The 23,686-nt window shown below is 42.6% G+C and overlaps 1 pseudogene; it reads right to left on the reverse strand.

Annotated features, from left to right (window-relative positions):
* The window catches only part of LOC112252659, a 67,591-nt pseudogene that overhangs the window by 27,079 nt on the left and 16,826 nt on the right, over window positions 1-23,686 (reverse strand).

Consider the following 23,686-nt stretch of genomic DNA (forward strand, 5'->3'; position numbering starts at 1 on the left):
TATTTGATATTGATATACAGCACAAACGACTGCATTGGGTCTTTAAGCCTAGTCTTGGATAATTGAAAGTGCTTCTTAGTCCAAGACTAAGTTTATTATCAGTTTCCGGTATACCGCCCCTGAGAGTGGTCCATTGTTAAAGTGCTTATTTTATGCTTTGGAGATGTTTAATACCCCATTACACCCTATGGGCGTTTGTGTTGGAAGGGTACTACTCACTCCAAATGGTCCCAGATGCATTTGTGTTGTCTTTACAACAATGACCAAAGACAACACAAACAGATCTGGGACCAAGCTAACTACTGTACTACCCACCCTTTGGGGGGGGGACAATCCTGAAGCCGTGTGCCACGAGAACACAGAATCCCATACTGGGGACATAGAGCACCCTTTCTGCTACCACGAAGCCCACGGGGAAGAAGAGGTTGGAGGCTGGGGTGAAGGGGAGCATGATCAAAGAGAGGGCCTGGAGAAAAAGGGGAAGGAGGGGGGGGGGGAGTAGGGAACAAAATACAAATAAGAACACAATGAAAGGCATGATGAACATAAGCCTCCTTGAATACACTTATCCTGCGAATTACTGAAATGCTCATTTTGAATGGAAGAGTGCATTGGGCACAGAGGCATGGGTTCACATACGCAGTGAACAAATCATTAGGAACACCTTCCTAATATTGAGTTGCACCCCCCCTTTGACCTGAGAACAATTCATAGGGGCATGGACTCTACAAGGTGTCAAAAGTGTTCCACAGGGATGCTGGACCATGTTGACTCCAATGTTTCCCACACTTGTGCCAAGATTGCTGGATGTCCTTTGTTTGGTGGACCATTCTTGATACACACGGGAAACTGTTGAGTGTGAAAACCCAGCAGCGTTGCAGTTGTTGACACTCAGACCGGTGCACCTGACACCTACTACCATAGCCCGTTCAAAGGCACTTAAATATTTTGTCTTGCCCATTCATCCTCTGAATGACACACATACGCAATCCATGTTACAATTGTCCCGGGGCTTAAAAATAACCATATAACCTGCCTCCTTCATCTACACGGATTGAAGTGGATTTAACAGGTGGCATAGCATAAGGGATCATAGCTTTCTCCTGGTCAGTCTGTTATGGAAAATGTTTTGAACACTCATAGATTTAGCTGTTGGGACTCATATACTCAGTACACACACAATATCAGTTGAACACTTTACATTACATGTTAGCATACATACATACATACAAGGCAAGCTAGAGTTTTCCCAACTATATGTTATAGTTCGTTATAAGTGACCATTTCAGGTTGATCGGAGGACACCAAGACAAGCATGTTAGAAGAGTTACTTATCAGTTCGCACACCATATCAGCAGAGCACTCTCCCTTGCATTACCAGTCAGCATATCTACATGATAGATTAAAGAGATCCCTTTTGTATGCTTTTTAGACAGCAGTTCTGAAAGTAGCGCTCCCGAGCCAAAAGTGGTCCCTGAAGATTGAGCACCATGTTACATATGTGCGGATACAGTATGTGCCCCACGGCATTGCTCTCTCCCGCTCTGCTGTGTGTGCCTCTTGCTAGACGTCACTCAAATGGCGAGGGGCTGAAGCTCACTGGTACAACTCGAATTGATATGGGGCCGGCACGCACGGGTGAAAATGAAGGAGAAATGGCGCAGCACAGCTTCCAGAAAAACAGTCGCCTTCAAACTAGGGATTTCGTGGCTAATTGAGGTAAGACTTATTCTGCTTATCGATGCATGTATGAACTTCATTGACACATCCAGCCCAAAGCGGAAAGATTAACAGATCATTAGTAGTCACCAAAGTTCCCGCAGTACGTCTTTAAGCAAGGTCAAATTTGCCTGGCATGCATGTCACTCTCACTTCCTTATCTTTTATTTGTTATGAATACAGAATCATTTTCATTGGAAACCTAGGAGATGTTTTAAAGCTTTGTACTGCATGTGAACTAGGGGGAAAACAATGGGCACAGAGAAACACTTGGCAGGGAATGCAATGCATGTTATGTTACTTTAATTGCCTCACGCCCTCAAGAAAGGAAGAAGAAATGTGGTCCTCTGTAGTGCAGTTGGTAGAGCATGGTGCTTGCAATGCCAGGATAGTGGGTTCAGTTCCTGGGACCACCCATATGTAAAATGTATACACGCATGAACGTAAGTCGCTTTGGATAAAAGCATCTGCTAAATGGCATATATAAGAAATGCAAATTAGACATAACATAATGAGTTGTTAGCCGTAGCATTTACTACAAATGCCTAAGCCTAGAGGTACCAGGGGAATAGGTGTGCAGTATGCAATTCAATGACGGACTGCCAAGATCAAAGTTTTAATGTCACTTGCATAAGTACAGTGAAATGCCTTTCTTGCAAGCTCTTAACCCAACAATGCAGTAATCCAATGACTGAATGTCATATTGAGTTCAGCAGTTTAAAAGTGAGATTGTGTGACTGTGAAATTCAGCAGTGCGTTATGTTAAATGGTTAGCTAACCACAAAATAACCAGGGGTGTCAAACATAACGTCCACAAGGCAGTTTGCCTGCCTGCTTTCTGATTTAACGTGGCCCCCATTTGAACTCTCAATAACTAGCTTGACAGAGTATTTTAAAATCATATTTTAGAAGTACAAAAAGGCAGCAAAATGTGGTTTACAATGAAGCAATAGCTTCAGTGGACTCTGAACTTGTCTTGTAGCTATGAGTTATGAATTTGGAGAGGATTAGGCATATATCAGGATAACCTTGTATTGTAAACTGTATCAAATGTTACGTTGTGGTACCATTTCAGGCACAGGCCAATGAGGCTGTGTCCTTCATTTACTGTTAACATGTAAGCTTTAGGCTACGCCTTCCCTATAGTTAGGGCTGGGCGACATAGGGCCAAAATATAATATCACTATTTTTTTTTCTCATTTTTGACCGTATGACTGAATTTTCTATTTGGGAATAAGGAAAGTTCTTAATATGTTTTATGAGTAGTGCATGACCCTAGGATGGCAGCAAATTCATTCTAAGTGGCCTTTCTCCATTCTGATTTGTTTTGAACTTAACCAAACTAGGTCAAAGCTGACAGTGAACTACTGCAAGGCTACACTTTGAGGGTACACATTGTCTTATAAAGTCAGGATCGCTCTGGTGTACACCTTGTCACCAACCACGTTGTTTAGATTCAGGTCTGTGTTGTGACACTAGTTAAATCATATGTCTTTATTGTGTCTCTACCAAAACATTCAACTGCCATACATCACTCTATCATCAAAACCCCTTTGACCTAATGGAGAGAAAATACCTAAACACTTTTGTAATTTCAATTAAAAACCTTAAACCCACCGGTTTAGCAGTACTTTCAGACCAAAACTTTGAGCATTTCATCCTCAAAAGCGTCATGACGGTCAATATTACCATATGCATATTTAACAGAAGAAGAGTCGGGCCTTGATGAGTACCAAGCCACCAGTCTAATAAATCGATTTTTAACTAGAAAAGCCTGGCCTCATTGCCAATGTCATTTGGGTGTGTTTATGAAGTTGTTAGGTAACATTACCAAATGTAAGTATTTGAAAGAACATAACATTTTCATTAGTTTGTTACTGTAGGCCATATGTAAAAACGAAAAAAACAACTATGAAACAAAAAGCATGTGTATTGAAACACAGTAAAAGCGTATGTTTATAATGACAAAACAAATGGAAATACCCAAACCGCAAGACACGCGGTCAATGACGAAAATATCAGTAGCCTAAATATCAGTATAGCGTGCTTGTGAACGGTGAAAAATCAGCACAAAAGCAATAATGGTATTTATAATGAATTTAAGTGTCGATATGACAGTGGTCAAAAAATAGTCTTATTTTCAGTTATTAGACGTTGTATTTGTGGCCTCGCTCCTGCTTACAGTATTGTGTGCGTCTTCACGCAATAGTTGGATCTCATTTAGTTATCTTTTAACTCACTTGAATGCAACGCTTCCCACAAACAAGTCACTTGCAGCTGGATTGGGTGTCCGGTTCTGTTCTAAGTGCATCTGCCAACCTTGCAGCTTCTCCTCCATGAAACCAGTGCACAATTTGGCACGCAAGGAATCTTTACTTGGACCTCATGTGTCTCTCACGCAGCCCGTGTGCCAGACTCATGATGAAGTCTCTTCTGGTCTCGTGGGTGTTGTTCATGCACTGCTTGAACAACACGTGTGGGTTGATAGCAGCCAAGTCGAGCATGTTGTAAAACACAGCAACAGGCCAGCGGCAAGTTCCTCCTTTCAGCTAGTACAACTGTGCCATCTGATCAGAAACATTACCCGAAACCTGCTCACCCGCTGCGGCTCCTTTCCCAGATATGGAAAGCCGTTCAGTATGAATCAGAATAATAATAATCATAGATGTCATGATCTATTTCTTCTCCGCCATCCGAGTCGTTGTTATTCAGATCTTGTAGCAACACTAACACAGCATGTGCATCCATTCGTCTTGGTCCCATTGTAAATTATGCACGCTCACTGTGTAGCTTACTCCAAGTCGGCCTAGAGTAGACTAATGAAACTGCTTGGATTTGGTGGACTCGTTTTGGGTACAACTTTTTGAGATTATAATTAGAATAGATTAATACAATAGGCCTGAATACAATGGCCGCCCTGTTCTTCATTCACAATTGGTGATTACATAATTATGCATCGTCCATTTCCCCTCATCGTTCATTTCAACTATCGGAGAAGGAGCGGAGCAGGCTGGGGAAGATCATTCAGAAAAGTGACATGCCCTCCTAAAACTGGTTATAACTCCAGTTCTGTTTGCGATATTAAGATTCTAACAATGACAATGTGTTGTATAGACTTGTATAGGAAAAGCGAAGGACAAGGGGGACATTACTTTGCCATTGTTAGAGTAATTAAACATTTAAATTAGTTTTGAGACATGTTACACTCCGCCATTCTAGTGTTAATATACACAATCACAAATAAACCCGTTCATATTTCGTTTAGGAAGGTCATAAAAAAAAACAATGCAATTTATTTAAAGCGAACAGATTTTGAGTTGTATTTATCTGAGCTTCGTAGCTGCGCCATGCCAATGAAATCAACTTGTTCGTTTAGCAGACATCAGTCCTACCAGTCAACACACATATTTTACAGTAAGAATATAATGGAATATCCCAAATGGCCATTGATTATAGTCACTAGACGCCTACTCCCATGAGGAATACATGGAGCCACGGTTTTCCAAATAAAAGCTATATTTTGAAACCGAGACCATCCGCACAATTTGTACAGGTTTTTTGTGTCCCAAAAATAGGTTAGTTCAAAACTTTGGAATCTGCTCTTTCTGATAGGGTTTCGCATTCAAAACATCTGGAATGCATGCTGCACAGGCCATCAGTCTCGTCATTTTCTATTTGACAATTGATAATATCAAATCAAATTTTATTTGTCACATACACATGGTTAGCAGATGTTAATGCGAGTGTAGCGAAATGCCTGTGCTTCTAGTTCAGACAATGCAGTAATAACCAACGAGTAATCTAACAATTCCACAACTACTACCTTATACACACAAGTGTAAAGGGATAAAGAATATGTACATAAAGATATATGAATGAGTGATGGTACAGAACGGCATAGGCAAGATGCAGTAGATGGTATCGAGTACAGTATATACATATGAGATGAGTAATGTAGGGTATGTAAACATTATATTAAGTGGCATTGTTTAAAGTGGCTAGTGATACATTTTTACATCAATTTCCATGATTAAAGTGGCTGGAGTTGAGTCAGTATGTTGGCAACTGCCACTCAATGTTAGTGGTGGCTGTTTAACAGTTGGATGGCCTTGAGATAGAAGCTGTTTTTCAGTCTCTCGGTCCCTGCTTTCATGCACCTGTACTGAGCTCGCCTTCTGGATGATAGTGGGGTGAACAGGCAGTGGCTCGGGTGGTTGTTGTCCTTGATGATCTTTATGGCCTTCCTGTGACATCGAGTGGTGTAGGTGTCCTGGAGGGCAGGTAGTTTGCACCCGGTGATGCGTTGTGCAGATCTCACTACCCTCTGGAGAGCCTTACTGTTGTTGGCGGAGCGGTGCCGTACCAGGCGGTGATACAGCCCGACGGGGTGCTCTCGATTGTGCATCTGTAGAAGTTTGAGTGCTTTTGGTGACAAACCAAATTTCTTCAGCCTCCTGAGGTTGAAGAGGCACTGCTGCACCTTCTTCACAACGCTTTCTGTGTGGGTGGACCAATTCAGTTTGTCCGTGATGTGCACGCCGAGGAACTTAAAACTTTCCACCTTCTCCACCACGATGTGGATAAGAGGGTGCTCCCTCTGCTGTTTTCTGAAGTCCACAATCATCATCTTTGTTTTGTTGACGTTGAGTGTGTGGTTATTTTCCTGACACCACACTCCGAGGGCCCTCACCTCCTCCCTGTAGGCCGTCTCGTCGTCATTGGTAATCAAGCCTACCACTAGTGTTGTCCGCAAACTTGATGATTGAGTTGGAGGCGTGCATGGCCACGCAGTCATGGGTGAACAGGGAGTACAGGAGAGGGCTCAGAACGCACCCTTGTGGGGCCCCAGTGTTGGGGATCAGCAGGGTGGAGATGCTGTTACCCACCCTCACCACCTGGGGGCGGCCCATCAGGAAGTTCAGTACCCAGTTGCACAGGGCGGGGTCGAGACCCAGGGTCTCGAGCTTGATGACGAGTTTGGAGGGTACTATGGTGTTAAATGCTGAGCTGTAGTCGATGAACAGCATTCTCACATAGGTATTCCTCTTGTCCAGATGGGTTAGGGCAGTGTGGTTGTGATTGCGTCGTCTGTGGACCTATTGGGGCAGTAAGCAAATTGGAGTGGGTCTAGGGTGTCCGGTAGGGTGGAGGTGATATGGTCCTTGACTAGTATCTCAAAGCACTTCATGATGACGGAAGTGAGTGCTACGGGGCGGTAGTCGTTTAGCTCAGTTACCTTAGCTTTCTTGGGAACAGGAACAATGTTGGCCCTCTTGAAGCATGTGGGAACAGCAGACTGGGATAAGGATTGTCACCCATCAGACTATTGTCAATTTAATCTAGTCTTTAAGCCATATCTACAATATTATTATTATTATGTGAAATTAGTTTTAATATAGTTTAGGTGTTGTTTGGATGGGCCAGCTTGGTAGGAAACTGTTGTCTTAGTCAGAAAATACACTATCACCTTATTTTAGCATTACAGTCTATGTGCTTCTGGATCAATCAACACATTTTGTGACTGATTATGATTTGCATTTTGAGTCCTGAGGTTTCTTATTACCTATTTTACCATAATAAATGCATTAATTTAGTATTTATGGAATATTTATACAATTTGAAATATCAACGGTCAGAATGACTGGCATGGCCATTCTACTAGTTATTGAATTCCAGCGCTCTGAGTGTTAAAGGAGAAGTGTAAACCCTTTCTTTCATCAGCTATCAAACTAAATCACTCACTCTACGCTATAGGTGGTCCTCATCGTGAACTATCCAGAGTTATACCCTCTCCCTATGTATTAACATCATACTATGATATTTACAATGAACAGCATGATTGCGTTTGGCAGCCGCTTCAGAGGGCCTGGTGACGAGCGAATAGTGCTTTTTGAGGTTGCTTTTGGTTCGATTATTGAAAGAATAATCACGGAATTTGACTTTTAAACATTAAATGCACTATGAAATAATGATATTCCAATGATTTTAGAGCTTTGCAAAGGAAATATGGAAATGGAAATATTACTGTCTTACTGTATTTAGCACTGTTCAGGAAAAACGACTGACTGCGTGTCCATAAAACCAGGGTCCAGTCTACTCACTAGAGTCCCTAGAATACAAAACAGGTGAGTAAAAAACAGATAGGTCATACGAAGTGTTGCGGGACTTTGATTTTTAAAATCATATCACAAAAACCCAAACCCATAACCCTGCTACTTTCAGTCCAAAAACCCAAGTCCAAGATGGAAACAGATTCATTGCGACCAGGGTGGGTTGAAGAAAAGCGCTGTAATCACCATGATAACCATTGATAGGCTATAGGTGTAAGTGGGCTGGTGAACTCTAACCTACGGCATCATGATGTTACTAGAATACTGCATCAAATAAATAAAGGGAACACTTAAACAACACAATGTAACTCCAAGTCAATCACACTTCTGTGAAATCAAACTGTCCACTTAGGAAGCAACACTGATTGACAATAAATTTCACATGCTGTTGTGCAAATGGAATAGACAACAGGTAGAAATTATAGGCAATTAGCAAGACACACCCAATAAAGGAGTGGTTCTGCAGGTGGTGACCACAGACCACTTCTCAGTTCCTATGCTTCCTGGCTGATGTTTAGGTCACTTGAATGCTGGCAGTGCTTTCACTCTAGTGGTAGCATGAGACGGAGTCTACAACCCACACAAGTGGCTCAGGTAGTGCAGCTCATCCAGGATGGCACATCAATGCGAGCTGTGGCAAGAAGGTTTGCTGTGTCTGTTAGCGTAGTGTCCAGAGCATGGAGGCACTACCAGGAGACAGGCCAGTACATCAGGAGACGTGGATGAGCCCAACAACCCAGCAGCAGGACCGCTACCTCCGCCTTTGTGCAAGGAGGAGCAGGAGGAGCACTGCCAGAGCCCTGCAAAATGACCTCCAGCAGGCCACAAATGTGCATGTGTCTGCTCAAAAGGTCAGAAACAGACTCCATGAGGGTGGTATGAGGGCCCAACGTCCACAGGTGGGGGTTGTGCTTACAGCCCAACACCGTGCAGGAAGTTTGGCATTTGCCAGAGAACACCAAGATTGGCAAATTCGCCACTGGCGCCCTGTGCTCTTCACAGATGAAAGCAGGTTCACACTGAGCACATGTGACAGTCTGAAGACGCCGGGCCAATAGTGCACCGCCCTATGGGAGTCCCAATCATGAACTGTAACCTAGTAAAATCGTTAATTGTTGCATGTTGAGTTTATATATTTATATATTTGTACAGTGTATTTGATTTGTCTAGCCAAAATGCTAGACCTGATGCATGTTAAATAAATAATAAAATTCACCAATGTACACACAATTAAAAACATTCAGCATATATTTGGCCTTGTGTTTTAGGTTATTTTCCTGCTGAAAGGTGAATTTGTATCCCAGTGTCTGTTGGAAAGCAGACTGAACCAGATTTTCCTCTAGGATTTTGCCTATTCCGTTTATTTTTATTTTTAAAAAAGGGAGTCCTTGCTGATGACAAGCATACCCATAACATGATGCAGCCACTATCATGCTTGAAAATATGAAGTGTGGTACTTCATGTTGTGTTGGATTTACCCCAAACATAACGCTTTGTGTTCAGGACATTTCTTTTTTCAGTTTTACTTTAGTGCCTTGTTGCAAAGAGGATGCATGCTTTGGAATATTTTTTATTTTGTACAGGCTTCCTTCTTTTCACTCTGTCAATTAGATTAGTATTGTGGAGAAACTACAATGTTGTTAATCCCATCCTCTGTTTCTCCTATCAAAGCCATTCAACTGTTTTAAAGTCACCATTGGCCTCATGGTGAAATCCCAGAGCGGTTTCCTTCCTCTCCGGCAACGGAGTTAGGAAGGACGCCTATATCTTTGTCGTGACTTGGTGTATTGATACACCATCCAAAGTGTAATTAATAACTTTACCATGCTCAAAGGGATATTCAATGTACAGTGGGGCAAAAAAGTATTTGGTCAGCCACCAATTGTGCAAGTTCTCCAACTTAAAAAGATGAGAGGCCTGAGACACTTCAACTATGACAGACAAAATTAGAAAAAAAATCCCAAAAAATCACATTAGGATTTATTTGCAAATTATGGTAGAAAATAAGTATTTGGTCAACTACAAACAAGCAAGATTTCTGGCTCTCACAGACCTGTAACTTATTCTTTAAGAGGCTCCTCTGTCCTCCACTCGTTACCTGTATTAATGGCACCTGTTTGAACTTATCAGTATAAAAGACACCTGTCCACAACCTCAAACAGTCACACTCCAAACTTCACTATGGCCAAGACCAAAGAGCTGTCAAAGGACACCAGAAACAAAATTGTAGACCTGCACCAGGCTGGGAAGACTGAATCTGCGATAGGTAAGCAGCTTGGTTTGAAGAAATCAACTGTGGGAGCAATTATTATGAAATGGAAGACATACAAGACCATTGATAATTTCCCTCGATCTGGGGCTCCACGCAAGATCTCACCCCGTGGGGTCAAAATGATCACAAGAACGATGAGCAAAAATCATGCTGGAAACATCATGCTTTGGGGCTGTTTTTCTGCAAATGGACCAGGACGACTGATCCGTGTAAAGGAAAGAATGAATGGGGCCATGTATCGTGAGATTTTGAGTGAAAACATATTTCCATCAGCAAGGGCATTGAAGATGAAACGTGGCTGGGTCTTTCAGCATGACAATGATCCCAAACACACCGCCCGGGCAACGAAGGAGTGGCTTTGTAAGAAGTATATCAAGGTCCTGGAGTGGCCTAGCCAGTCTCCAGATCTCAACCCCATCGACAATCTTTGGAGAGAGTTGAAAGTCCGTGTTGCCCAGCAACAGCCCCAAAACATCACTGCTCTAGAGGAGATGTGCATGGAGGAATGGGCCAAAATACCAGCAACAGTGTGTGAAAACCTTGTGAAGACTTAGAGAAAATGTTTGACCTCTGTCATTGCCAACAAAGGGTATTATAACAAAGTATTGAGAAACTTTTGTTATTGACCAAATACTTATTTTCCACCATAATTTGTAAATAAATTCATAAAAAATCCTACATTGTGATTTTCTGGATTTTTTTTCTCATTTTGTCTGTCATAGTTGAAGTGCACCTATGATGAAAATTACAGGCCTCTCATCTTTTTAAGTGGGAGAACTTGCACAATTGGTGGCTGACTAAATACTTTTTTGCCCCACTGTATGCGTTTTACCCATGCACCAATAGGTGTCCTTCTTTGCCAAAGAATCTTTGAAATTCACTAATCGACTGAGGGACCTTACAGATAATTTAAGGACATTTTTACTCCTGAACTTATTTAGGCCTGGGGTTGAATACTTATTGACTAAAGACATTTCAGCTTCTCATTTTTAATTAAATTTGTAAACTTTTCAAAAAACATAATTACACTTTGACATTATGGGGTATTGTGTGTAGGCCAGTGACACAAAATCGCAATTTAAATACATTTTAAATGCATACTGTAAACACAAGAAAATGTGGAAAAAGTCAAGTGGTGTGAATACTTTCGGAAAGCATTGTGTAAATACTACAGACCCTAGTGAGTTACCCAAACCCACTTTTACTTCCGCACCTAGAAAAGTTAATCTAAACAAATATGTATTTCATATAAAGTGTACAGTATATACATACAGTACCAGTCAAAAGTTTGGACACCTACTCAATCCAGGGTTTTTCTTTATTTAAAATTATTTTCTACATTGTAGAAAAAAGTGAAGACATCAACGGTATAAAATAACACATATGGAAACATGTAGTAACCAAAACACAAATTCTTTGCAAAAGAAGCTTGAAAATCTGGAACATTAGTTGAATATCAATGGAAAAAGTGTTCGAAATCGAACCTTCGGTCGTAGACTACAATCTACAACATCGCTGGGAGGAAGGCAGTTGATAACTAACACTGGACAACAACACAACAGCTCATTCAAGTTGCACAACTTTTAGGACTAGGGGGTTTCCCCACACCCAGATGAAGCCTATTCCTGGACTAAAAAGCACTTTCAAATGGAGATTCAACTGAAAGTGTGCAGGACTCAAAAGTAGGCTATTAATCTGGTTCTGGAAACCCAGCCCATCATGGAGAACTCAACAGTTCTAATCCCATATTAGGAAAGATCGATTTATGAATGTTCTAGTTCCAGACTGCTAAGAATTACTCAGATGTTCCACACTATCATGACGCCTCAAGTGTTGAGGTAAATTATAGCCTGGATTCTAACAAAAACTGACATTTTATGTAATTTGCACTACTGTCAGGACAAACATTCTATATCTAAAGGAAACAACAATAAATGGCAACTCAATTTGTATTATTTGGAAGATGCTATACAAAGCACAGCAACACTCCGTCAATGTAGCCAAAACAATAATGTTTCCTGTTGGTCTAAAATGAGTAGGCTATGGGGGATTTCTGCAGGGGGGATTTTTTATTTATTTTACCTTTATTTAACCAGGTAGGCAAGTTGAGAACAAGTTCTCATTTACAATTGCGACCTGGCCAAGATAAAGCAAAGCAGTTCGACAGATACAACGACACAGAGTTACACATGGAGTAAAACAAACATACAGTCAATAATACAGTATAAACAAGTCTATATACAATGTGAGCAAATGAGGTGAGAAGGGAGGTAAAGGCAAAAAAGGCCATGGTGGCAAAGTAAATACAATATAGCAAGTAAAACACTGGAATGGTAGTTTTGCAATGGAAGAATGTGCAAAGTAGAAATAAAAATAATGGGGTGCAAAGGAGCAAAATAAATAAATTAAATACAGTTGGGAAAGAGGTAGTTGTTTGGGCTAAATTATAGGTGGGCTATGTACAGGTACAGTAATCTGTGAGCTGCTCCTTAAAGCTAGTGAGGGAGATAAGTGTTTCCAGTTTCAGAGATTTTTGTAGTTCGTTCCAGTCATTGGCAGCAGAGAACTGGAAGGAGAGGCGGCCAAAGAAAGAATTGGTTTTGGGGGTGACTAGAGAGATATACCTGCTGGAGCGTGTGCTACAGGTGGGAGATGCTATGGTGACCAGCGAGCTGAGATAAGGGGGACTTTACCTAGCAGGGTCTTGTAGATGACATGGAGCCAGTGGGTTTGGCGACGAGTATGAAGCGAGGGCCAGCCAACGAGAGCGTACAGGTCGCAATGGTGGGTAGTATATGGGGCTTTGGTGACAAAACGGATTGCACTGTGATAGACTGCATCCAATTTGTTGAGTAGGGTATTGGAGGCTATTTTGTAAATGACATCGCCAAAGTCGAGGATTGGTAGGATGGTCAGTTTTATAAGGGTATGTTTGGCAGCATGAGTGAAGGATGCTTTGTTGCGAAATAGGAAGCCAATTCTAGATTTAACTTTGGATTGGAGATGTTTGATATGGGTCTGGAAGGAGAGTTTACAGTCTAACCAGACACCTAAGTATTTGTAGTTGTCCACGTATTCTAAGTCAGAGCCGTCCAGAGTAGTGATGTTGGACAGGCGGGTAGGTGCAGGTAGCGATCGGTTGAAGAGCATGCATTTAGTTTTACTTGTATTTAAGAGCAATTGGAGGCCACGGAAGGAGAGTTGTATGGCATTGAAGCTTGCCTGGAGGGTTGTTAACACAGTGTCCAAAGAAGGGCCGGAAGTATACAGAATGGTGTCGTCTGCGTAGAGGTGGATCAGAGACTCACCAGCAGCAAGAGCGACCTCATTGATGTATACAGAGAAGAGAGTCGGTCCAAGAATTGAACCCTGTGGCACCCCCATAGAGACTGCCAGAGGTCCGGACAGCAGACCCTCCGAATTGACACACTGAACTCTATCAGAGAAGTAGTTGGTGAACCAGGCGAGGCAATCATTTGAGAAACCAAGGCTGTCGAGTCTGCCGATGAGGATGTGGTGATTGACAGAGTCGAAAGCCTTGGCCAGATCAATGAATACGGCTGCACAGTAATGTTTCTTATCGATGGCGGTTAAGATATCGTTTAGGACCTTGAGCGTGGCTGAGGTGCACCCATGACCAGCTCTGAAACCAGATTGCATAGCAGAGAAGGTATGGTGAGATTCGAAATGGTCGGTAATCTGTTTGTTGACTTGGCTTTCGAAGACCTTAGAAAAGGCACAGTAGGATAGATATAGGTCTGTAGAAGTTTGGGTCAAGAGTGTCCCCCCCCTTTGAAGAGGGGGATGACCGCAGCTGCTTTCCTATCTTTGGGAATCTCAGATGACACGAAAGAGAGGTTGAACAGGCTAGTAATAGGGGTGGCAACAATTTCAGCAGATAATTTTAGAAAGAAAGGGTCCAGATTGTCTAGCCCGGCTGATTTGTAGGGGTCCAGATTTTGCAGCTCTTTCAGAACATCAGCTGAATGGATTTGGGAGAAGGAGAAATGGGGAAGGCTTGGGCGAGTTGCTGTTGGGGGTGCAGTGCTGTTGACCGGGGTAGGAGTAGCCAGGTGGAAAGCATGGCCAGCCGTAGAAAAAATGCTTATTGAAATTCTCAATTATGGTGGATTTATCAGTGGTGACAGTGTTTCCTATATTCAGTGCAGTGGGCAGCTGGGAGGAGGTGTTCTTATTCTCCATGGACTTTAGTGTCCCAGAACTTGTTTGAGTTAGTGTTGCAGGAAGCAAATTTCTGCTTGAAAAGGCTAGCCTTGGCTTTTCTAACTGCCTGTGTATAATGGTTTCTAGCTTCCCTGAACAGCTGCATATCACGGGGGCTGTTCGATGCTAATGCAGAATGCCATAGGATGTTTTTGTGTTGGTTAAGGGCAGTCAGGTCTGGGGAGAACCAAGGGCTATATCTATTCCTGGTTCTAAATTTCTTGAATGGGGCATGTTTATTTAAGATGGTTAGGAAGGCATTTAAAAAAATATCTAGGCATCCTCTACTGACGGGATGAGATCAATATCCTTCCAGGATACCCCGGCCAGGTCGATTAGAAAGGCCTGCTCGCTGAAGTGTTTCAGGGAGCGTTTTACAGTGATGAGTGGAGGTCGTTTGACCGCTGACCCATTACGGATGCAGGCAATGAGGCAGTGATCGCTGAGATCTTGGTTGAAGACAGCAGAGGTGTATTTAGAGGGGAACCACTGATTAATTAAAATAACTTGTAATAATTGCCAAATCAAATAGGACATACAGTGGGGATAGCAAGTATTTGATACACTGCCGATTTTGCAGGTTTTCCAACTTACAAAGCATGTAGAGGTCTGTATTTTTATCATAGGTACACTTAAACTGTGAGAGACCGAATCTAAAACAAAAATCCAGAAAATCACATTGTATGATTTTTAAGTAATTCATTTGCCTGACATAAGTATTTGATACATCAGAAAAGCAGAACTTAATATTTGGTATCTGGCAATTACAGAGATCATACATTTCCTGTAGTTCTTGACCAGGTTTGTACACACTGCAGCAGGGATTTTGGCCCACTCCTCCATACAGACCTTCTCCAGATCCTTCAGGTTTCGGGGCTGTCGCTGGGCAATACGGACTTTCAGCTCCCTCCAAAGATGTTCTATTGGGTTCAGGTCAGGAGACTAGCTAGGCCACTCCAGGACCTTGAGATGCTTCTTACGGAGCCACTACGTAGTTGCCCTGGCTGTGTGTTTCGGGTGGTTGTCATGCTGGAAGACCCAGCCACGACCCATCTTCAATGCTCTTACTTAGGGAAGGAGGTTGTTGGCCAAGATCTCGCGATACATGGCCCCATCCATCCTCCCCTCAATACGGTGCAGTCGTCCTGTCCTCTTTGCAGAAAAGCATCCCCAAAGAATGATGTTTCCACCTTCATGCTTCACGGTTGGGATGGTGTTCTTGGGGTTGTACTCCTCCTTCTTCCTCCAAACACGGCGAGTGGAGTTGAGATCAAAAAGCTCTATTTTTGTCTCATCAGACCACATGACCTTCTCCCATTCCTCCTCTGGATCATCCAGATGGTCATTGGCAAACTTCAGACGGGCCTGGACATGCGCTGGCTTGAGCAGGGGGACCTTGCTTGTGCTGCAGGATTTTAATCCATGACGCGTAGTGTGTTACTAATGGTTTTCTTTGAGACTGTGGTCCCAGCTCTCTTCAGGCCATTGACCAGGTCCTGCCGTGTAGTTCTGGGCTGATCCCTCACCTTCCTCATGATTATTGACGAGGTGAGATCTTGCATGGAGCCCCAGACCGAGGGTGATTGACCGTCATCTTGAACTTCTTCCATTTTCTAATAATTGCGGCAACAGTTGTTGCCTTCTCATCAAGCTGCTTGCCTATTGTCCTGTAGCCTATCCCAGCCTTGTGCAGGTCTACAATTTTATCCCTGATGTCCTTACACAGCTCTGGTCTTGGCCATTGTGGAGAGGTTGGAGTCTGTTTGATTGAGTGTGTGGACAGGTGTCTTTTATACAGGTAACGAGTTCAAACAGGTGCAGTTAACACAGGTAATGAGTGGAGAACAGGATGGCTTCTTAAAGAAAAACTAACAGGTCTGTGAGAGCTGGAATTCTTACTGGTTGGTAGGTGATCAAATACTTATGTCATGCAATAAAATGAAAATTAATTACTTAATCATACAATGTGATTTTCTGGATTTTTGTTTTAGATTCTGTCTCTCACAGTTGAAGTGTACTTATGATAAAAAATGACAGACCTCTACATGCTTTGTAAGGAGGAAAAGCTGCAAAATCGGCAGTGTATCAAATACTTGTTCTCCCCACTGTATGCACGAAACACTTTTCTGTTATTTATTTTATACGTTTTTGAAACAAGTATTTTTTATTTTATTTCACCAATTTTGAATATTTTGTGTATGTCCATTGCATGAAATCCAAATAAAAATCCATTTAAATTACAGGTTGTAATGCAACAAAATAGGATGAAGTTCTGGGATTTGTCCCCTGGGAAAGATCGAACAGCGGACATATGGAGAGAGGAGGCGAGAGAAAGCGAAACAGAATATTGTGTTGTAGGTCAGCTGAGCTGACACGAGAGCGGGCATTCAACTCTCAGTTGATACCGTTTCCACAGTAACATGACGTGATGAAACGTTGAAACGTTGAAACTAAGTTACAAGCTACTTTCGTAGCAAGGTGTTGTTGAACAAGTTTCTTATGAAACACATTCCAGACACTGGAATCTTGCTATCTTGACATAACTGATTTGACAGAGAAATATCAGCTAGATAGGCTAGGCAGCTGCAGCTATCATCAAGCTATGCTAGCTAGCTGTTGTCAGCTTGGCTATGTACAAGGTCAGTGCAGGAATCGTCAAGAAAATGATGAACACGCTTCAAAGGAGCGTTTTGACTGATGTCACGTCTATACTAATATGGCAAAACGCTAACCAACAACTGTAACAATGTATTTGAGAGACAAGAGCTCATTGTGCAAATATATTTGTTTTTAAATAAACATTGCAGATGAAATGTAGTTTATATGTTGTCAACAGTCGAAGTTAACCCTGTCTGTTTGCCACATAGTTGCGCACACGTCAGTTTTGTTGCTAAACAGTCAACCCATCTTTAGAACTGAATTAGCTGACCATCCTGAGATGGCAAGTCAATCAGGAGGGGAGAAAGTCCTCAACATCAACTTTGTTCTCTCCATAGCAAAACTAGCTTAGCTTACCTCACTGTACTCATTACTGGCCTTGTTTGTCGTGATTGCATGGCAAAGACAAACCCAAGAAACACCAACATCAAACCACACCCCCAAGACAATTGTAGTTTGCCTTCAGTCATAGCCGCTAGCATTTCTTAATGATCAGTGATGAAAAATGAGGCCAAATCAGGAAGTGCAGTCGCCCTATAACATTATAAATGATCATTTGTGGTGGTCTTTGTCTCATAGGGAGGGTAAAAGCAACATTGTGAGGAAGTTCACTGACACGTATTGAGTCACAGAGAAAAAACAGTGAGGAGAAAGAAGTCATGGGTCTGTTACACAATATTACACTCCTCCCATCCATTTCTCTTCCTCTATCTATGGGCAGGCAGAGGATACAGTAGTAGATTCAGGGCAGGCATCCACACTGCTGAACTTTCCAATGCACAAAATCTGCCAAGCAGGGTCATTCAGAAGAGAACATTAGTTGTGCTGAGCCAGGCGGAGGATACGGAGAAATGCTATCTGTTGGGACAAAAGATTAAAACATCCCAGGTCTCTAGTTGTATGTTGGACAGAATTTGAATCGTCTTGAAACAAGGCCAAATCTTAACTTTATAAACACAGCAGGGTTATGTCTTAAGCAGAGGCGAGTGAAACCCAACATCAAGAGGTCATCATTCACTTTACAAGCAGAGTGAGTCAAATGTTTGTCTTCGTTATGGGAATTCCACACTGCTGGTTTGATGTCTTTGGTGTGCCTATAGTTATGAGGTTTACAAACAATTTAAGGTCACAACTGGCAAACTTCAGGTCAGACAAAACAAACCATACTAGTGCAGACAAAACAAACAGCACAAGCAGAAATATTCCACAACTTTCCGCACCACATAAGACTATCCATGTCAGCTGCCAAACACACATAAAATAAATGTAATCTGATCTGGCAAAACCACAACAACTAAAGCACTGACACGTTTTAACAAACCACAAACTCTCACTACACTCACCATGAGGACGGTCTGGCGGAGGAGTTTGAGTGGCGCAGGCTGCGATAGGCCAGCAGGCCCAGGAGGCTGTAGAAGGCCATGGTGGCAAGGTTCCTCAGGTCCAGAGGGCTCTCCACCAGAGGAATGGTCCCCATTGTCCAGTCACAGCACAGCTCTGATGGGTTGAGAAGGAGCCAGGCGTTCACTGGCAGCAGGTTGTTGAAAGTCAGCTGCCTGGCCAGAGTGTGGCTGACTGCCGCAGGGTTGTCAAACCTGGAGAGGGAGGAGAAAGAACGAAAGGGCGAGGGAAAAATGGGTGAACGAAAATCCCAATGACAAAAAAATGGGGTTAGGTGAAGGGGAGTGGGGGTGAGTCAGGCTCACCGCCCGCTGGGTTGTCAAACCTGGGGAGGCAGGGAGAGAGAGAGAAGAGAAGGGAGAAGAGGGAGAAAGAGCGAGCGAGAGAGAACCATGGAGGGAGAGAGTGAGTGGATAATTGACAAGTTGGGTTAATAAATCTTAGATGGTAAATGGAAGAGAGCGAAAGAGGGGAAGAGAGAGAGGGTGAGTGGACAATTAATAAAGGTTGGGTTGTCAAACATGGTGAAGGAGGAGGTGATAGACAAATGTCAGGTGAATAAGGAAAGGGAGTAGAGTGGAACAAGCACAAAGAGGGTGAGTGGAGTCATACGCTTGACTAGACCAGGAGGGTGTGGACGAGAGGAGTAACAGAGAAGATGTTTTTTTTTTCTTTTTTCGGATAACCAATTTGTGTCAATTCAGCATTTATTAGCACTCAAGAAACATCCTTGCACAAATACTGTATGCTACCATCATCTTTGTAGAGCCTCCACTACCTCCTATTTATCCTTTTCCCTTATAACTTTGAATGGACTGGCATTCATGACTCACATTCTTCGGGACCATGAGCATTATAGTGTGTCACAAATGGCTCCCAATTCCCAATGTAGTGCACTACTTTTCACCAGGGCCCATAGGGCTTTGGTCAAAAGTAGTGCATTACATAGGGAATTGGGTGCCATTTGTGATGGGGCCTTAGTCTCCATGGCTCTGAGGAGCACCATTCAGACGTAATCTGTAAGGGTTAAACCAATTACTGCTAGCTCCCACACACAAATATTGTGATTATCCAAATATGCACCATTGTTATGTCTGGGAACTGGTTATTTTTCTGCTAACACTAATTATGCGATACAATCTGGAGACTGACAGTGGATTAATTGATGAAGAATTTTAATAGAAACTAATCTTTAGGAATGTTATCTGCATGATGCCATCAAATGCCATCAGGTTGTTTATGTCTGTGATTGGAGATTAATAACAAATGTCACGTTAAAATGTTCCCGAGTTCTTCTGACTCCATGACCTTGTTTAGGCTAACACCTGGAACCCAAAACAATATTTCACATTCTATTGGGGAATTATAGAATCTGATCATCCAGGACTTAAGTTTCTAGATATGTCTGCAACATATCCATCAATGCAGGTTCTATTTCCCAATACTTTGAACAACCGCTGCGCCTCCCTACAAATACCCCAGTCACAGGGCCACAGTGACTGCCCACTCGTCGAACCTCTCAAGCTGTGAAATACAAGACACATTTCACTGCATAGATGACCAATTACATAGGCTAGGACCCCAACCCCATACATGGTTTAATGTACACTGGACGGTAACCTCTTTGTAACATGTTGTAACCTTTACGTTATGCAAGACATGTTTCATGTACAGCCGACCACTGACATAGGATAAGGTCCAATCCCCACGCATATTAACATTAAATACTGCAAGGATACAATTTATGTCTCTGCATTTGAAGTTTGAAGATAATTGACATCAGGTTTTTGTTAGCTTATTGCAATTGCTGGGAGTTTCCAGGTACAGTAGCTAGCTCCTCTCAAATACAAGGAAATAGACCTAACTACTACAAAGCTGGGTGGTTAGCACTTCGTACTCAGTATCCTTTTAAAATACACTGGACAGTTGTAACCGCTTGTAACCATTAGGGAAAAGTGAAAACCAGGCCACGCCTGTTCTATGGTAATGGTCCTCTGGAATGGGGTCCTGGTAACTTTCCCAGATGTGGAGAACAATGTTTTAGCTAATGTCGGCACATTGGCGCCATGACATAGGAATGTTTTCCACCATCACAAAGCACAGCTCAAACCTGTTATGTCTGATGTAATTACTATACTCACCAAAAAGATGCCGGTGAAATTGTTCACACTGCAATGCAATTTATTTTGTTTTTAAGACAAATTGCGCAATCAAATGATGGATAATAGATCTGAAATAAATGAGTTTGTCCTCTAGCCATGTGTGAATTATGCCCTTGTTCGTGTTCCATTTCCACTTGACTTGTGGCTGTTGGTTTCACCACTAAGAAAGCAGTCATCAGAAGAGCCTGTATGTCTGCTCCATGCTATCACGGGAACTGCAACAACAGCCCTTCAAACCACAAAGAAAATATTTTTCCGCATTGAAAATGCAGGTCCAATATGTATTTGGTTGCTCAATCGATCTTGTAAACAAGATCTATTTCTCACTGTATCTAGGCCTACACTTTTAAGGGCGAACAATGTTCATTGATTGGGTAACAGACAATGTACTGTTCCAAGTGGCAGGGCTACAATGAGCAGAACAGAGAAACTAAATTTACCGGGTCATGGCTTCAATAGAAAAAATGTTATGTTGCCACGGAAACACATCCACGGCTCCACCCACCTGGTAAAGACTGGAAGCTGTGATTGGATGACCTGTAACCTGATGATGACCAGCAGCAAGGTGCTGATGATGAGGATTACGAGCTTGAGGAGTGTCTGCAGGACGGCGTAGGGGAAACCATCTTTACCCCTCAGCACCTGGAGCAGCATGGGTAGTGTGAACTGAGAAAGAAGAGGAGAGAGGAGAGAAAGAGATATAATTAACCGACTGATCAGTAAAATGGGAATCATGACGGGGTGAGGCCAATTGTGTGTACTTTAGCTTTTTCATTCCAGTCTAGTCGACCTCCGGTTGAGAAACACTGATAATTTACAGTGCATTCGGAAAGTATTCAGACCCCTGGACTTTTTCCACATTTTGATACGTTACAGCCTTGTTCTAAAATGGATTATAGTTTTTGTTCCTATCAATCTACACACAACACCCCACTACGAAAAAGCAAAAACAGGATTTTAGAAATTTTTGCCAAAAAAAAGAAAAATCACATTTACATAAGTAATCAGACCCTTTACTCTGTACTTTGTTGAAGCACCTTTGACAGAAATTACAGCCTCAAATATTGGGTATGGCGCTACAAGCTTGGCACACCTGTATTTGGGGAGTTTCTAACATTATTCTCTGCAGATCCTCTCAAGCTCTGTCAGGTTGGGTGGGGAGCGTCGCTGCACAGCTATTTTAAGGTCTCTCCAGAGTTGTTAGATCGGGTTCTAGTCCGGGCTCTGGCTGGACCACTCAAGGACATTCAGAGACTTGTCCCAAAGCCACTCCTGCGTTTTCTTGGCTGTGTGCTTAGGCTCATTGTCCTGTTGGAAGGTGAACCTTTGCCAAAGTCTGGGGTCCTAAGCTCTCTGGAGCAGGTTTTCATCAAGGATCTCTCTGTACTTTACTCCGTTCAGCTTTCAGCATGACGCTGCCACCACCATGCGTCACTGTAGGGATGGTGCCAGGTTTCCTCCACACGTGACGCTTGGCATTCAGGCCAAATATTTCAATCCTGGATTCATCAGACCAGTGAATCTTCTTTCTCATGATCAGAGTCCTTCAGGTGCCTTTTGGCAAACTCCAAGCAGGCTGTCATATGCCATCTACTGAGGAGTGGCTTCTGTCTGGCCACTCTACCACAAAGGCCTGATTGGTGGAGTGCTGCAGAGATGGTTGTCCTTCTGAAGGGTTCACCCAAATCTACAGAGGAACTTTGGAGCTCTCTCTGTCAGTGACCATCGGGTTCTGGTCACCTCCCTGATCACGGCCCTTCTCCACAGATTGCTCAGTTTGGCTGGGCGGCCAACTCTAAGAAGAGTCTTGGTGGTTCCAAACTCCTATTTAAGAATGATGGAGGCCACTGTGTTCTAAGGGACCTTCAATGCTGCAGACATTTTTTGGGACCCTTCCCCAGATCTGTGCCTCGACACAACCCTGTCTCGGAGGTCTACGGACAATTCTTTCGACCTCATGGCTTGGTTTTTGCTCTGACATGCACTGTCAACTGTGGGACCTTGTATAGACAGGTGTGTGCCTTCTCCAAATCATGTCAAATCAATTGAATTTACAATAGGTGGACTCCAATCAAGTTGTCGAAACATCTAAAGGATGATCAATGGAAACAGGATGCACCCGAGATCAATTTTGAGTCTCATAGCAAAGGGTCAGAATAATTATGTAAAGAAGTTTAATTTTTTTTATACATTTGTAAAAAAAATAATAATAATAATCAAAAAACCTGTCTAGCTGTGTCAATCAATTGTGTGTAGATTGATGAGGAAAAACATGAATTGAATCCATTTCAGAATAATGCTGTAACTTAACAAAATGTGGAAAAAGTAATGGGTCTGAAAACTTTCCGAATGCACTGTATACCCAGATGAATCACGAATCTTTAATAGTTAGGAAACTTTTTCAAAATGAAGGCCTCTGGCTTTGGCTCTCTGATGGTTGTGTGTCATGTAACTAATTTGTCTATTTTTGATCAAGGGGAAGGATAGCTGACAAAACAGCTGCTCACCATCATTCCATCTCAAGTACCCCTTGTGTGGTAAAAATGGGAGCTAGCCAGTTCAAAAAAAAAAATATTTGTCTCATAACTCAAATCTATTACTGGGGTTTTGAGTGAGGGCGTGACCGTGCAGTGTGATGGTTGGAGCAACAGCGTGTTGCAGTGTGGAGTTAGGTTACCGGTGCTGGCCCGCGGTGTCTTACCCCTTGTGCAACAAACACCTCATGGACACAGCAGATGCCAATGACTGATTCCCTGCTCCTTGCATAATGTGGCTGTAGCCACCAAAACCACGGTAACAGCAATGGGCGTCCACACTAGAGAGAAAGTCAAAGAAGGAGAAACATAGACAATGGGATGTTGCCAGATGTCATAGTCATACACACAATCATATCCTAATAAAACTTAGGTGCTGGGTTAATTAGTACCCACGAACAGGACAGAAAGACCCAGTATACTGTGTGCAGGGCTTTCTGTCCTTTTCATGTTGCCAGAACATCCAAGAACAAAACTAAAAGAGCCTTGGAAACCATTATAAATCGGTCAGTTGGATTTAGTGGAATTTATAGTGAAATTAGCCACAGTGTGTTCATCTAAAGGCCCCTGGAATTAATCCCCATCAAATCCCATCAAAATAGTAAG

The sequence above is a fragment of the Oncorhynchus tshawytscha genome, linkage group LG06 (assembly GCF_018296145.1).
Source record: "Oncorhynchus tshawytscha isolate Ot180627B linkage group LG06, Otsh_v2.0, whole genome shotgun sequence".
Taxonomy (NCBI): Eukaryota; Metazoa; Chordata; class Actinopteri; order Salmoniformes; family Salmonidae; genus Oncorhynchus; species Oncorhynchus tshawytscha.